The sequence below is a fragment of the Triticum urartu genome, chromosome 2A (assembly GCF_056163025.1).
Source record: "Triticum urartu cultivar PI428250 chromosome 2A, HENAU_Tu73, whole genome shotgun sequence".
NCBI lineage: Eukaryota > Viridiplantae > Streptophyta > Magnoliopsida > Poales > Poaceae > Triticum > Triticum urartu.
The window spans coordinates 537,907,706-537,925,303 of NC_141874.1; positions in this window are offsets into that span (position 1 = coordinate 537,907,706).

A 17,598-nucleotide genomic window follows, 5' to 3' on the forward strand; every position below is an offset into this window, starting at 1 on the left:
GTTTGGCGACCCAAGGGCCGGCTCCGACCGCTGGGCAGCCTGGCCAGCCCAGACGACGCCGCCTGCCCATGAAGGTCTCGACCCTGCACCCGAAGCGGCGCGGGCGCCACCAAGCTCCGCCGGGCATGGACAGCGCGACCAGGCATCATCCACCCTCACCCCGCGGCAAGTACGAGACTCGGCGAGAGCAACGAGTCACGCCGCAGCAACAGCACCGCACTCACGGTGGGAGAAAGCGAACATGCGGGCGGCATTCACAGTGGCAAGGGAGCTGCTGCGATGCAGGCTGATGGAGAGCGGCCGGGACATGCTGCTTGAGCGTGTTGCTGAGCTGCTGGACGCAGCGGCGTCGGGAGCGCCACTCTTCTGCTATCGACTCCCCTCCCAGACCACTGCAAGATCGCGCGGCGAGCCTCACCACATCTGCGCACCATCGACTACGCCCGGGGGCTTCGTCAACATCAGCATGGCCGGCGGTGTAGGGGACTCCAACCCCCCCCCCCCCCCCCATGCCGCCCTCGACAAGCACGAGCACAAGCGTCACCCCCATGGTCCCGGCCGAATGCCATATTATCATCCCCAGGATGCCATCATGGGCGGAGCAACATGGAGCGTGGGGCACCACGGCGAGGTGTTCGGGGTGACGGCCCCGGAAGCCTACGTGCTCCGCATGATGGACCAAGGGTACGCACCAGAGGACGAAATCGGCTCATTCATTGGAGAAGATTGGGGAGAAGGGGCGCTAGGAGTCGAAGCCTTCCAAGAGCCAGCGGAGAACCACAACGATTGCGCCGGCGACGGCAATTACAGGGTACCGCTAACCTCTTAGGAACAGGCTTATGCTAACCATGGGCTGCAGATGAATCAGGTTGTAGCATCGATTGGCGACCCTGGCACGGCGGCACCCGTTTCAACAAGGGAGACACGCTGGGGGCCGCCAGGAGGGAGCAAGGCCCTTCCCCAAGGCACGCGAAACCAGGGGACACGCGGAGGTAGGCCCTCTGCCGGGGTGGCTTCAACAACCCTTCCCCCGGCAGAGGACCCGTGGTCGCCGAGGGAACCACTGGCGTCCTCTTTCCCTCCTTTCTGTCGTCCTGGTCTGCGGTCGGCTCAAAGGAGGTCAAGGGTGGCGCAAGGCGGGGCCCTCGTTTGGCGATATTAAGCAAGGCTGGTACCTGTGAAGAAGGCCCGGTGCCTATGAAGCTGGCTTCCTGTGACACTCTCACGTAATAATGAGTTGGGGCTGTACACGCCCCGGAGTCTCAGGAGCGCCGGCCTTAGGCCCTGGGGCTCCCTCCCACGCCTAGTGGACTGCTACCTCTTGAGCACTGCGTTGGATTTCCCCGAAGAGGAAAGGATGATGCAGCAAAGTAGCGTAAGTATTTCCCTCAGTTTTTGAGAACCAAGGTATCAATCCAGTAGGAGGTTGCGCGTGCGTCCCTAGTACCTGCACAAAACAAATAACTCCTCGCAACCAACGTGATAAGGGGTTGTCAATCCCTTCACGGTCACTTACGAGAGTGAGATATGATAAGATAATATTTTTGGTATTTTTTTGATAAAGATGCAAAATAAAATAAAATCAAAGTAAAAAGCAAAGGAAATAACTAAGTATTGGAATATTAATATGATGAAGATAGACCCGGGGGCCATAGGTTTCACTAGTGGCTTCTCTCAAGAGCATAAGTATTTTACGGTGGGTGAACGAATTACAGTTGAGCAATTGACAGAATTGAACATATTTATGAGAATATCTAGGTATGATCATGTATATAGGCATCACGTCCAAGACAAGTAGACCAACTCCTGCCTGCATCTACTACTATTACTCCACTCATCGACCGCTATCCAGCATGCATCTAGAGTATTAAGTTCATGAAAACAGAGTAACGCCTTAAGCAAGATGACATGATGTAGAGGGATAAATTCATGCAATATGATAAAAACCACATCTTGTTATCCTCGATGGCAACAATACAATACGTGCCTTGCTTCCCCTACTGTCACTAGGAAAGGACACCGCAAGATTGAACCCAAAGCTAAGCACTTCTCCCATTGCAAGAAAGATCAATCTAGTAGGCCAAACCAAACTGATAATTCAAAGAGACTTGAAAAAATAACCAATCATACATAAAAGAATTCAGAGAAGATTGAAATATTGTTCATAGATAAACTTGATCATAAACCCACAATTCATCGGTCTCAACAAACACACCGCAAAAAGAAGATTACATCGAATAGATCTCCACAAGAGAGGGGGAGATCATTGTATTGAGATCCAAAAAGAGAGAAGAAGCCATCTAGCTAATAACTATGGACCCGAAGGTCTGAGGTAAACTACTCACAGTTCATCGGAGAGGCTATGGTGTTGATGTAGAAGCCCTCCGTGATGGATACCCCCTCCGGCGGAGCTCCGGAACAGGCCCCAAGATGGGATCTCGTGGATACAGGAAGTTACGGCGGTGGAATTAGGGTTTTGGCTCCGTTTCTGATCGTTTGGGGGTATGTAGGTATATATAGGAGGAAGGAGTACGTGGTGGAGCAACAGGGGGCCCACGAGGGTGGAGGGTGCGCCTGGGGGGTAGGCGCGCCCCTACCTCGTGGCCTCCTCCTTTGTTTCTTGACGTAGGGTCCAAGTCTCCTGGATCATCTTCGGTGAGAAAATCACGTTCCCGAAGGTTTCATTCCGTTTGGACTTCGTTTGATATTCCTTTTCTTCGAAACCCTAAAATAGGCAAAAAAACAGCAATTCTGGGTTGGGCCTCCGGTTAATAGGTTGGTCCCAAAAATAATATAGAAGTGGATATTAAAGCCCAATAATGTCCAAAACAGTAGATAATATAGCATGGAGCAATCAAAAATTATAGATACGTTGGAGACGCATCAAGCATCCCCAAGCTTAATTCCTGCTCGTCCTCGAGTAGGTAAATGATCAAAATAGAATTTTTGATGTGGAATGCTACTTGGCATAATTTCAATGTAATTCTTATTAATTTTGGCATGAATATTCAGATCCGAAAGATTCAAGATAAAAGTTCATATTGACATAAAAAAAATAATACTTCAAGCATACTAACTAAGAAATTATGTCTTCTCAAAATAACATGGCCAAAGAAAGTTCATCCCTACAAAATCATATAGTTTAGTCACGCTCCATTTTCGTCACACAAGAATGCTCTCATCATGCACAACCCCGATGACAAGCCAAGCAATTGTTTCATACTTTAGTAATCTCAAACCTATAAACTTTCACGCAATATATGAGTGCGAGCCATGGACATAGCACTATGGGTGGAATAGAATATGATGATGGGGGTTATGTGGAGAAGACAAAAAGGAGAAAGTCTCACATCAACGAGGCTAATCAATGGGCTATGGAGATGCCCATTGATTGATGTTAATGCAAGGAGTAGGGATTGCCATGCAACGGATGCACTAGAGCTATAAATGTATGAAAGCTCAACAAAAGAAACTAAGTGGGTGTGCATCCAACTTGCTTGCTCACGAAGACCTAGGGCACTTGAGGAGGCCCATTGTTGGAATATACAAGCCAACTTCTATAATGAAAAATTCCCACTAGTATATGAAAGTGACAAAACAAAGGACTCTCTATCATGAAGATTATGGTGCTACTTTGAAGCACAAGTGTGGCAAAGGATAGTAGCATTGTCCCTTCTTTTTTTGGGGCCTTCTCTTTTTATGGCCTTTCTCTTTTTCTTTTTACTTGGGACAATGCTCTAGAAAATTATGATCATCACACTTCTATTTATTTACAACTCAATGATTACAACTCGATACTAGAACAAAAGATGACTCTATATGAATGCCTCCGGCGGTGTACCGGGATATGCAATGAATCAAGAGTGACATGTATGAAAATTATGAACGGTGGATTTGCCACAAATACTATGTCAACTACATGATCATGCTAAGAAATATGACAATGATGAATGTGTCATGATAAACAGAATGGTGGAAAGTTGCATGGCAATATATCTCGGAATGGCTATGGAAATGCCATAATAGGTAGGTATGGTGGCTGCTTTGAGGAAGATATAAGGAGGTTTATGTGTGAAAGAGCGTATCATATCACGGGGTTTGGATGCACCGGCGAGGTTTGCACCAACTCTCAAGGTGAGAAAAGGCAATGCACGGTACCGAAGAGGCTAGCAATGATGGAAGGGTGAGAGTGCGTATAATCCATGGACTCAACATTAGTCATAAAGAACTCACATACTTATTGCAAAAATCTACAAGTCATCAAAAAACCAAGCACTATGCGCATGCTCCTAGGGGGATAGATTGGTAGGAAAAGACCATCGCTCGTCCCCGACCGCCACTCATAAGGAGGACAATCAAAGAACACCTCATGTTTCAAATTTGTTACATAACATTTACCATACGTGCATGCTACGGGACTTGCAAACTTGAACACAATAATTTCTCAAATTCACAACTACTCAACTAGCACGACTTTGATATTATTACCTCCATATCTCAAAACAATCATCAAGCATCAAACTCCTCTTAGTATTCAAAACAGTCATAAGATTTTTTTTTACTAATCTTGAATACCTAGCATATTAGGATTATTTAAGAAAATTACCATGCTATTTAAGACTCTCAAAATAATCTAAGTGAAGCATGAGAGATCAATAGTTTCTATAAAACAAATCCACCACCGTGCTCTAAAAGATATAAGTGAAGTACTAGAGCAAAACTATATAACTCAAATGATATAAGCGAAGCACATAGAGTATTCTAACAAATTCCAAATAATGTATGGCTCTCTCAAAAGGTGTGTACAGCAAGGATGATTGTGTTAAATTAAAAGGCAAAGACTCAAATCATACAAGACGCTCCAAGCAAAACACATATCATGTGGTGAATAAAAATATAGCTCCAAGTAAAGTTACCGATAGAAGTAGACGAAAGAGGGGATGCCTTCTGGGGCATCCCCAAGCTTTGGCTTTTATGTGTCCTTAGATTATCTTGGGGGTGCCATGGGCATCCCCAAGCTTAGGCTCTTGCAACTCCTTGTTCCATAATCCATCAAATCTTTACCCAAAACTTGAAAACTTCACAACACAAAACTCAAAGTAGAAAATCTCGTGAGCTCCGTTAGCGAAAGAAAACAAAAGACCACTTCAAGGTACTGTAATGAACTCATTATTTATTTATATTGGTGTTAAAACTACTGTATTCAAACTTCTCTATGGTTTATAGACTATTTTACTAGCCATAGATTCATCAAAATAAGCAAACAACACACGAAAAAGAGAATCTGTGAAAAACAGAACAGTCTGTAGTAATCTGTATCTAGCGCAAGATCTGGAACCCCAAAAATTCTAAAATAAATTGATGGACGTGTGGAATTTATCTATTAATCATATGCAAAAATAATTAACTAAATATCACTTTCCAAATAAAAATGGCAGCAGTTCTCGTGAGCGCTAAAGTTTCTGTTTTTTACAGCAAGATATCAAGACTTTCCCCAAGTCTTCCCAACGGTTCTACTTGGCACAAACACTAATTAAACACAAAAAACACAACCAAAACATAGGCTAGGTAAATTATTTATTACTAAACAGTAGCAAAAATCAAGGAATAAAAATAAAATTGGGTTGCCTCCCAACAAGCGCTATCGTTTAACGCCCCTAGCTAGGCATAAAAAGCAAGTGTAGATCTAGGTATTATCATCTTTGGTATTAGGAAAGAAAAGAGCAAACTTGCTATCTATAGAATTAATCCTTCTATTTTGATAAAGCGCATGTCTATTAATGGCAGAGGAAAGATTAAGTATGTTACGGAAATTTGTATCTAGGCTAGCCTTTATCTCTTTAATAGATTCATTTTGGTAAGAGAGCAAAAGAGATGTAGATTCAACTTTCTCATTCATGGGGTGCCGAAATATGGTTTTCATTTTTTTCATAAGTGTCTACGACATCCCCTTCAAGAAAACCTTCTTCAAATATAGAATCTAAGACATGCTTAAAAGAAGAAGGAAGGGCAATATAAAAGCTTTTTAAGTAGACTTCAATTTGGTATTGAGGCACATAGCTAGCCCTGATCCTTAATAGTCTATACCAAGCATCTTTCAAAGATTCATCAAGTAAATAATGAAAAATTCCAGAATCATCTTCATCAAAATTATTAAGATTCTCATCGATAACTCTGGCAGGTTTTTCCATAGTATCCTTATTTATGAGCTTAGCGAGGATAGAAGGGTTGTCTAAGGTACTAAAACTTTGGAGAGAACCCCCAACCCTTTTTGATTCAGACATGGCGGAAGAAAGGCGAGTGAGAAGAGACGGCAAATAAAACGGCAAGGGTGAAGTGGGGGAGAGGAAAGCAAGAGGCAAATGGCAAATAATGTAATGCGGGAGATAAGGGTTGTCATGGGTACTTGGTATGTTGACTTTTGTGTAGGCGCCAGAAATGGCTTGTTGTCAGAAGTCAAATCTTGACTTGCGCGAACCTCCCCGGCAACGGCGCCATAAATTCTTCTTGCTACCTCTTGAGCACTGCGTTGGATTTCCCCGAAGAGGAAAGGATGATGCAACAAAGTAGCGTAAGTATTTCCCTCAGTTTTTGAGAACCAAGGTATTAATCCAGTAGGAGGTTGCGCGCGCGTCCCTAGTACCTGCACAAAACAAATAACTCCTCGCAACCAACGTGATAAGGGGTTGTCAATCCCTTCACGGTCACTTACGAGAGTGAGATTTGATAGATATGATAAGATAATATTTTTGGTATTTTTGTGATAAAGATGCAAAATAAAATAAAAGCAAAGTAAAAAGCAAAGGAAATAACTAAGTATTGGAAGATTAATATGATGAAGATAGACCCGGGGGCCATAGGTTTCACTAGTGGCTTCTCTCAAGAGCATAAGTATTTTACGGTGCGTGACCAAATTACTGTTGAGCAATTGACAGAATTGAGCATAGTTATGAGAATATCTAGGTATGATCATGTATATAGGCATCACGTCCAAGACAACTAGACCGACTCCTGCCTGCATCTACTACTATTACTCCACTCATCGACCGCTATCCAGCATGCATCTAGAGTATTAAGTTCATGAAGACAGAGTAATGCCTTAAGCAAGATGACATGATGTAGAGGGATAAATTCATGCAATATGATAAAAACCCCATCTTGTTATCCTCGATGGCAACAATACAATATGTGCCTTGCTGCCCCTACTGTCACTGGGAAAGGACACCGCAAGATTGAACCCAAAGCTAAGCACTTCTCCCATTGCAAGAAAGATCAATCTAGTAGGCCAAACCAAACTGATAATTCGAAGAGACTTGCAAAGATAACCAATCATACATAAAAGAATTCAGAGAAGATTGAAATATTGTTCATAGATAAACTTGATCATAAACCCACAATTCATCGGTCTCAACAAACACACAGCAAAAAGAAGATTACATCGAATAGATCTCCACAAGAGAGGGGGAGATCATTGTATTGAGATCCAAAAAGAGAGAAGAAGCCATCTAGCTAATAACTATGGACCCGAAGGTCTGAGGTAAACTACTCACAGTTCATCGGAGAGGCTATGGTGTTGATGTAGAAGCCCTTCGTGATGGATACCCCCTCCGACGGAGCTCCGAAACAGGCCCCAAGATGGGATCTCGTGGATACAGGAAGTTACGGCGGTGGAATTAGGGTTTTGGCTCCGTTTCTGATCGTTTGGGGGTACGTAGGTATATATAGGAGGAAGGAGTACATCGGTGGAGCAACAGGGGGCCCACGAGGGAGGAGGGCGCGCCTGGGGGGGGGGGGGTAGGCGCGCCCCCTACCTCGTGGCCTCCTCCTTTGTTTCTTGACATAGGGTCCAAGTCTCCTGGATCATGTTCGGTGAGAAAATCACGTTCCCGAAAGTTTCATTCTGTTTGGACTCCGTTTGATATTCCTTTTCTTCGAAACCCTAAAATAGGCAAAAAACAGCAATTCTGGGCTGGGCCTCCATTTTAATAGTTTAGTCCCAAAAATAATATAAAAGTGGATAATAAAGCCCAATAATGTCCAAAATAGTAGATAATATAGCATGGAGCAATCAAAAATTATAGATACGTTGGAGACGTATCATGGATAGCACTTAGCTCCGCGCTGGTGAGAAGACTTGAAGACCCGAAGACTAGACTAGGTGTCGGATGCGGCCTTTTGCTTTGGATCTCTCATTTTGTGGCTTTGCTTTCCGATTCTGGACTTAAGTTGAAGCTGAATTTTTATCGATGCGCGCGGGGGGTGCCCTTTCTCGTTCGAACCATTTCTCGCCTTCTGGATCTTGTTTGGTTTGGGACTCACATCCATCGCCTGTCCCTCGCAAAGCTCCTCGCGAGCCGGACCGCGCAAGGCACGAGCTAGCACTACACCTGGTGCTCACCCCTTGCGGCCCCCCTCAAACGGGGTGATAAGCTCCGCAGGATTCCCAGGAACTCGTCGCCTCACGACCCAGCCCTAAGTTGGCGCTGACTAAGGTAAACCATGTCGGGAAACTCACCCCCAGCTTCATGAGCTCATGAAGACACATACCCACATCGCATACGAAAGTAAAAATTGCGATTTGCTTACACGAGGGGCTCCCCCTCTCAAAATGCTCTTACACGTTTTCCAAGGGCCGCACCCGAGTTTTGCATGCAGAATAAAACAATAGGAGAATATGGGATCAGCCAGAGATGTTGCTCGCTGGATCGTCCATGGACGCGTCACTCGCATCGTCATCATCTTCGTCGGAATCGTCGCTGCCGTCGGCGACACCCCCATCACCGTCATTGACCACGTCACCTTCGTCTGCGATGACCACCACCCCATCGTTCTCCGAGGTGAAGGCCCTGACCAACGCGTCGACATGGTCCTCTACCCAACGCGCCAGGTCACCCTGGACGGCCATGGGTACAGGGGCAATGGCGGCATCGAAGTCGAAGTTGGGGTCGGCGTTCAGAAGGTTGCTGAAGACACGGGAGAAGGCGCGCTGAAGCAGGCCACGACCCCTCTCCTCCACAAGCTGCCGAGCTCTGGAAGATTGAGCCTCCAGGCGCATCACCACCTCGGTGAAGAAGGTCAGGTGGCTGGCATAGTCACTTGAGTGAGGGGTCGGGGCGTTCTCGTCGCAGATATAACCCAGGGCGGTGTTGGCCCTGTTCCGAAGGTCTTGAAGCATAGGAGCATGCTCGCGCTCCAGCATTCGGCGTTGAAGCACTTCCTCCCTGTTTTGCCGAGCGACGGCCTCGGCGTCGTCGATTCATCTCTGGAGGGAAAGCAGCTCGGCACGGGCGGAGGCCAAGTCCGCCTGCGCCATAACTAGGGCGGCAGCTGTGGCCTCCGCACGCCTCTCAGCCTCGTCCAACCTGGGCCTAAGGGCGGCGGCCCTGCCCGCACCCTCCTGACCGGCGAGCTTCAGCTTCAAGTCGTACCTGCCCTCTAGATCTGCGCGAACCTCATCCACCCGGCGATTGATCTCCTCCTCGACTCTGGCCTCGCGGGCCCCAACGGCATCTTCAGCTTGAGCGACTTGACACTCCCTCGTCTCCAGTCGCTCGAGCTCGAGGGTGCGCTCCACGGCTTCCAGGGCCAGCGTCTCCTCGTGCTGCCGGACCTCCTCTTCCTCCGCAGGCATCCCCCTCATCGACGCAAGGGAGGACCGGTGCGCCTCGACCTGCTGCTCAAGGGACGCGCTCCAGGCCTGGAGCTCCCACACGCCCTCCTCCACAGCCTCGCGGCGGCGATCGGCCTCATGAGCTTCTTCCAAAGCTCGCGAGCGGGCCTCATTGGCAACCTTGAGGGACGCCTCGGCCTTCGCGTTCTCGAGGTCGCGGTGATAACGACCAAGGTTGATGGCCACCCGCAGCTTGTGCCGCTCCTCCACCAACCGAAGACCTTTAGCCTCAAGACACGAGTCGACACCGGAAAGCTCTTCACCAAGGCGGTTCATCGCGCCCATCACCTCCTGGAAGAGCTCGTGGAGGACCACGTTGTGCCCGCGCTCGAGCTCGAATGCTCGGCCCACCTCGTCCTCCACCTCGGGGGATGCTAGTGGAGCATCAAGTGGCGCACCACCTCCCAGTTGGGGGCTGGGGGCTGGCATGGCCCCAGGCGCCAGCTGACCCTCGCGAGGGGCCCGAACCGAACAAGGCCCGCTGCTTGAAGAAGACTCCAGGATCGAGGCTAGCCAGCCACCAACCGTGACCAAGGGAGGAGCCATTGGCACACCTGCTGCGCTCCGAGCAAGGCCGCGAAGAAAGGACGGCAAAGGCGCAAGCTCGGGTCGCCTTGATGACGGACCAACTCCCCTGGCTGACCCCACGCCGTGGGCAGCGTCCGAGCCTGTAGTGCTGGAGCTTGGCGGGTGCGATGGGACGAGAGGGAGCTGCTTCTCTGGAGATTTCGCGGCCCTAGCAGAAGGGGACCTGAGGGAACAATCGTCAGGAAAGGAAGGCGACACATAGAAGATCACCAAGATAAGGTACTTGCTCGTCGATAGCGATGTACTTCCATCGCTTCAACGACTCGAAGATGTTGCTGCCGCTGGGGGATCCCTTCCTCTTGCGGAGCTCCTCGAAGTCCACACAAAGGCGAGCGAAGCGCTGGACGTGACGGCCGGAGCGCGGCGGAGCCAAAGAAGAACCAAGAGGGATGGCTTCAGGGGAGCCCGGCTGTAGCGAACAACCCGGCTCTCTCTTGCTGCGACCTCCTGAGGCTCCTGGAGCCTCGGCCTCAGGAGCCGCATTCCGCATATCATCAGCGACCGACGCCTCAGGAGGGGTGTCGCAAGCTCCCAAGGACGATGCCCACGGATCACCGCTCAGCATGTGCTCCTCAACATCTGAGCAGCCGGCCACCGTCGCCGCACGCTCCCCCACACCATCACCTGGGCGAGCTCAGCACCGGCGGCGAAGATGGGGACCACGATGACGGGATTCTCACGGGGCATGTTTGCCGCCGGTGCAGCCCCCACTCATCAAAGGAAGGCATGTTCGCAGGAAACGTGACCTTGTTCTCGCAGCGGTACAACATGCAGCTTTTCCCGGGCATCTCGTCCGGCAGAGGGACACCAGATAGGACAGTGAGCACTGTTTGCTGCGCAGCGAGAGGAAGCCCCTCCTCCTAAAACCTCATGTTGTCCTGTCCGCTGAGAAAGGCCCACATCGGGCGAGAATGGCATTGAAGCGGAGCAACTCGACGCCTGACGAACTCCCTCACCACCATGGGCGCAGTCACACCAAGGTCCTTCAACCACCGTAGCCCGGCCCAGACGGTGGCAAGACAGGGGCTCACGAGCCTCTGGTGACCCCAGCCAGAGTTTGGAATGGCAGGCCCCACCGGAGCTTGGAGCAGAGGGTTGAGCATGCCGGCACCAACAAACACCCATCGCGTGCGGAACTCGCTCGCGGATGAAGGGAACTCGAAGTCGATCCCCATGCCTGATGTCGCAGCCATGGCCTGGAAGCTCTGCCGGGCACCGGTGAGATGCAGCGAGAAGAAGTGGTGGAGGAGTGCCACGGAGGGGGTGATGCCCACCATGGCCTCACACACGAAAGCAAAGACAGCAAGAAGGGTCACAGATTGAGGGTTGAGATGGAGCATGTGGATCTGATAGTGCTCGAGCACCGCGTTGAAGAAGGCGGAGAAGGGAGGAAGCAGGCCAGCCCAGAGGGCATCAATGAAGATCGGAACCTCGGTGACTGCCCGAGCCATGCTAGAGCGAGACGCAGGCCAGGCCGGTGTCTCTTCCCACTCGTTGAAGCTGGAGGCAAGCATGGGGTGCACCTTGCTGATGGCCTCATCGTTGAGCACCCGAGGCCGGCTGAGCGTCGGCTCGAAGGATGGAGGCGCAGTTGGCAAGGACAGAGGTTTCTTCGCCTTTTCGGCTTGTTTCGGTGCCATGGCGGTGAAGCGGGCGGAACACTGGTCGGATTGGGAAGGCGGAGCAGGGCGTCGAGGAAGCAGGGAGATTGGAATAGCCAGGTGTGGCGAAGGAAGAATAACTGTGTAGGCCGCAGGGGCCGCATAGCCAGGCGGATTCAAAGGTAGCGTGGGGAAGCGGAGACGCCCACGTCCAATCAACCGCCACGCGTTGACCAAGGCCGCAGGCTTTTGGGGCCCGCGGTGCTCTGAACTTGACCCTTGGCTTCGCCGCGAAGCCAAGCCCATGCGCACCTTGGGCCCGGGGGCTACTGTCAACGTTCTGGGAACGGGGTTCCCCAGACTTGCCTGCCTGCGGCCCACGGCATGGCCAAGCAGCAGGCCGTACGGCCCATCTTCATCAACAAGTCACCCAAGACCCTCGCGAGGGGCCAAGCCTCGCGAGGCGGATGACGCAAGACCTCCTCCCGAGCGGCCGAGCCAAGCAGGCTCACGAGGAGCGGAGATATCAAGGTGAGGCGAACCTCACGAGACTCTCGTGACGTGAGCCATGATGATCGACACCAGGCGGGCGCCAGGCGGGCGCCAGCACGCGTAGCGTCCTTGTTTCCCCTTTGGTGCAAAGGAAACAGGCGCAGCCGCGGAGTACCGAGGCATCAGGCAAAGGTTTCCATATTGGTGCAACGAGACCAAGATCAGGAGGACAGCAAGGCGGAGGTCATTGTGGAGCCCAAGACGGCGTCACCACCAGAGCTTTGTGCAGGCGCAGACTACCTTTTGTCAGGATAGCTTGTACTACCTGTCCCCCTTCAAATTAGCCCGCCATTGTTGGCTCCTTTCCTGCTCAATATTTGGGAAGAGGACCAGGGCCTTTATAAATAGGACTAGCCACCATAGTGGGAGGAAGGGGGAATCCTCGCACTACAAGTCCAAAAGCACAAGAACACCTCAACCTCAGGAGGCTGTTCTTCCCTTGTACTATTCATCATCAGCCCAAGAGGCAATCCACCACCACCACACTGGAGTAGGGTATTACACCACAACAGTGGCCTGAACTAGTATAAACCCCGTGTGTTTTTGTGTTGTCAGTTCCTCGAGTTCGTCCGCAAGATCTTAGCGAGCTAGAGTGTAGAGCGGTAGGAGGGAAAGACTTCGCGCGCACCCAAGTGTTCGAACCTTAAGGGTTAGCCGGAACCCCACATCCGACAGAGATGAACTAGGGTTTGAGATGAGATGGTTCTGGTGAAGATGTTGATGGAGATTGACCCCCTCCCGATGAGAGGATCGTTAGTGATGATGATGGTGATGATTTCCCCCTCCTGGAGGGAAGTTTCCCTGGCAGAACAGCTATGCCGGAGCCCTAGATTGGTTCCACCAAGGTTCCGCCTCGTGGCGGCGGAGTTTCTTCCCCAAAGCTTGCTTATAATTTTTTTCTCGGACGAAAGACCTCATATAGCAGAAGATGGGCATCGTAGGGCCACCAGGGAGCCCATGAGGTAGGGGGCGCGCCCAGGGGGGTAGGCGTGCCCCCACCCTCGTGGCCAGGGTGTGGCCCCCCTCTGGAACTTCTTTCGCCCAATATTTTTTATATATTCTGGAAATAACTTCCGTGAAGTTCCAGGACTTTTGGAGATGTGCAGAATAGGTCTATAATATTTGCTCCTTCTCCAGCCCAGAATCCCAGCTGCCGGCATACTCCCTCTTCATGTAAACCATGTAAAATAAGAGAGAATAGGCATAAGTATTGTGACATAATGTGTAATAATAGCCCATAATGCAATAAATAACGATATAAAAGTATGATGCAAAATGGACGTATCAGTTGCCTCCCAACAAGCGCTATCGTCTAACGCCCCTAGCTAGGCATAAAAACAAGAATACATCTAGGTATTGTCATCATTGGTATGCAATCCATAAGTGGCTCTCTTAATAGATTCATAAGGTAATTTAATTTTCTTTCTAGGAAAGTGTTCCATGCCTTTCCTTAAAGGAAATTGGAATATAATATTTCCTTCTTTCATGTCAATAATTGCACCAATCGTTCTAAGGAAAGGTCTACCAAGAATAATAGGACATGTAGGATTGCAATCTATATCAAGAACAATGAAATCTACGGGCACATAATTCCTATTTGCAATAATAAGAACATCATTAATCCTTCCCATAGGTTTCTTAATGGTGGAATCCGCAAGATGCAAATTTAAAAAATCATCAAATTCAAGGAAACCTGGCACATCACACAAAGTTTTTGGAATCGTGGAAACACTAGCACCCAAGTCACATAAAGCATAGCATTCATGATCTTTAATCTTAATTTTAATAGTAGGTTCCCACTCATCATAAAGTTTTCTAGGAATAGAAACTTCTAATTCAAGCTTTTCTTCATAAGATTAAAGCATCAATGATATGTTTAGTAAGGCCTTATTTTGATCATAAGCATGAGGAGAATTTAACACGGATTGCAACAAGGAAATACAATCTATCAAAGAGCAATTATCATAATTAAATTCCTTTAAATCCAAAATAGTGGGTTCATTGCTATGTAAGGTTTTGACCTCTTCAATCCCACTTTTACCAATTTTTGCATCAAGATCTAAAAACTCCGGATCATTGGGACACCTTTTAACTAAAGTTGACTCATCTCCAGTCGCATATTTATCAAGATTCATATTGGAAAACAAATATTTAATAGGAGACACATCAATCACTTTTAGATCTTCATCATTATTATCATGAAAACTAGAAGAACACGATTTCACAAAGCAATCTTTTTTAGCACGCATCCTAAAGGTTCTTCCTTTGCACTCTTCAATGGAAATTCTCATGGCTTTGAGAGACTTATTGATATCATGCTTAGTTGGAATAGATCTAAGTTTCAAAGAATCAACATCAAGAGAAATTCTATCCACGTTCCTAGCCAACTCATCAATCTTAGGCAATTTTTCTTCAAGCAAAGCATTGGAATTCTTTTGCGAATTTATAAATTTTTTAACACTAGTCTCAAAATCAGAGGGCATCTTATTAAAATTTCCATAAGAGTTGTTGTAGGAATTACCATAATTATTAGAGGAATTACTAGGGAATGGCCTAGAATTAAAGTTTCCTCTATACGCGTTATTACCAAAGTTGTTCCTACCAACAAAATTCTCATCCAAGGATTCATTATTATTCTCAATCAAAGTGGACAAAGGCATATCATCAGGATGAGAAGAAACACTCTTATTAGCAAACAATTTCATAAGTTCATCCATCTTTCCACTCAAAACATCAATCTCTTCTATCGCACGAACCTTTTTACTAGTGGATCTTTCGGTATGCCATTAAGAATAATTAACCATAATATTATCTAGGAGTTTAGTAGCTTCTGCTAAAGTGATTTCCATAAAAGTGCCTCCCGCAGCTGAATCTAAAAGATTTCTAGAAGCAAAATTCAATCCGGCATAATTTTTTTGTATAATCATCCATAAATTCAAACCATGTGTAGGACAATTGCGTATCATTAATTTCATCCTCTCCCAAGCTTGTGCAACATGCTCATTCTCAAGTTGCTTAAAATTCATAATATCGTTTCTAAGAGAGATGATCTAAGAGGGAGGAAAATACTTAGAGATAAAAGCATCTTTGCACTTATTCCATGAATCAATACTATTTTTGGGCAAAGAAGAGAACCAAGTTTTAGAACGACCTCTAAGCAAAAACGGAAATAGCTTCAATTTAACAATATCATTATCCACATCTTTCTTCTTCTGTATATCGCACAAATCAACAAAGTTGTTTAGATGGGTAGGGCATCTTCACTAGGAAGGCCAGAAATTTGATCTTTCATGACAAGATTCAACAAAGCAGCATTAATTTCACAAGATTTAGCATCAGTAATAGGAGCAATCGGAGTGCTAATAAAATCATTGTTGTTGGTATTGGAAAAGTCACATAATTTAGTATTGTCTTGAGCCATTGTGACCAAAAATCAATCCAACACATAAGCACAGAAGAAGCAAGCGAAAAGAAACGAACGGAAAAAGGGCAAATAAAACGGCAAAGGTGAAGTGGGGGAGAGGAAAATGAGAGGCAAATGGCAAATAATGTAATGCGAGGGACAAGAGTTTGTGATGGATACTTGGTATGTCTTGACTTGAGCGTAGATCTCCCCGGCAACGGCACCAGAAATCCTTCTTGCTACCTCTTGAGCATGCGTTGGTTTTCCCTCGACGAGGAAAGGGTGATGCAGCAAAGTAGCGTAAGTATTTCCATCAGTTTTTGAGAACCAAGGTATCAATCTAGTAGGAGACTACACGCAAGTCGCCTAGTACCTGCACAAACAATCAAGACCTTGCAACCAACGCGATAAAGGGGTTGTCAATCCCTTCACGACCACTTGCAAAAGTGAGATCTAATAAAGATAATAAGATAAATATTTTTGGTATTTTTGTTGTATAGATTGAAAAGTAAAGATTGCAAAATAAGATAAATAGTAAACTAGAATTGTAGATCGGAAACTTATATGATATAAAATAGACCCGGGGGCCATAGGTTTCACTAGTGGCTTCTCTCATGATAGCAAGTATTACGGTGGGTGAACAAATTACTGCCGAGCAATTGATAGAAAAGCGCATAGTTATGAGAATATCTAGGCATGATCATGAAATATAGGCATCACGTCCGTGTGAAGTAGACCAAAACGATTTTGCATCTACTACTATTACTCCACACATCGACCGCTATCCAGCATGCATCTAGAGTATTAAGTTCATACGAACAGAGTAACGCATTAGGCAAGATGACATGATGTAGAGGGATAAACTCAAACAATATGATATAAACCCCATCTTTTTATCCTCGATGGCAACAATACAATACGTGTAGGTTCCCTTTTTTTCACTGGGATCGAGCACCGCAAGATTGAACCCAAAGCTAAGCACTTCTACCATTGCAAGAAAGATCAATCTAGTAGGCCAAACTAAACCAATAATTCGAAGAGGCTTGCAAAGATATCAAATCATGCATATAAGAATTCAGAGAAGAATCAAATATTGTTCATAGATAATCTTGATCATAAACCCACAATTCACCAGATCTTGGCAAACACACCACAAAAAGTATTACATCGAATAGATCTCGAAGAACGCCGAGGAGAACTTTGTATTGAGAACCAAAGAGAGAGAAGAAGCCATGTAGCTAATAACTATGGACCCGAAGGTCTGTGGTAAACTACTCACACATCATCGTAGAGGCTATGGTGTTGATGTAGAAGCCCTCCGTGATCGAATCCCCCTCCGACAGATTGCCGAAAAAGGCCCCAAGATGGGATCTCATGGGTACAGAAGGTTGCGGCGGTGGAAAAGTGGTTGCATGGCTCTCTTGGATGTTTTCAGGGTATAAGAGTATATATAGGCGAAAGAAGTAGGTCAGTGGAGCTACGAGGGGCCCACGAGGGTGGGGGGCGCGCCTACCCCCCTAGGCGCGCCCTCCTGGCTCATGGCCGCCTCGTTGCGTCTCTGACTTCCACTCCAAGTCTCCTGGATTGTGTTTATTCCAAGAAAGATCCTCGCAAAGGTTTTGTTCCGTTTGATATTCCTTTTCTGTGAAACACTGAAATAGGAAAAATAATAACAATTTGCACTAGGCCTTCGGTTAATAGGTTAGTCCCAAAAATAATATAAAAAAGTATATTAAAGCCCATTAAACATCCAAAACAGATAATATAATAGCATGGAACAATCA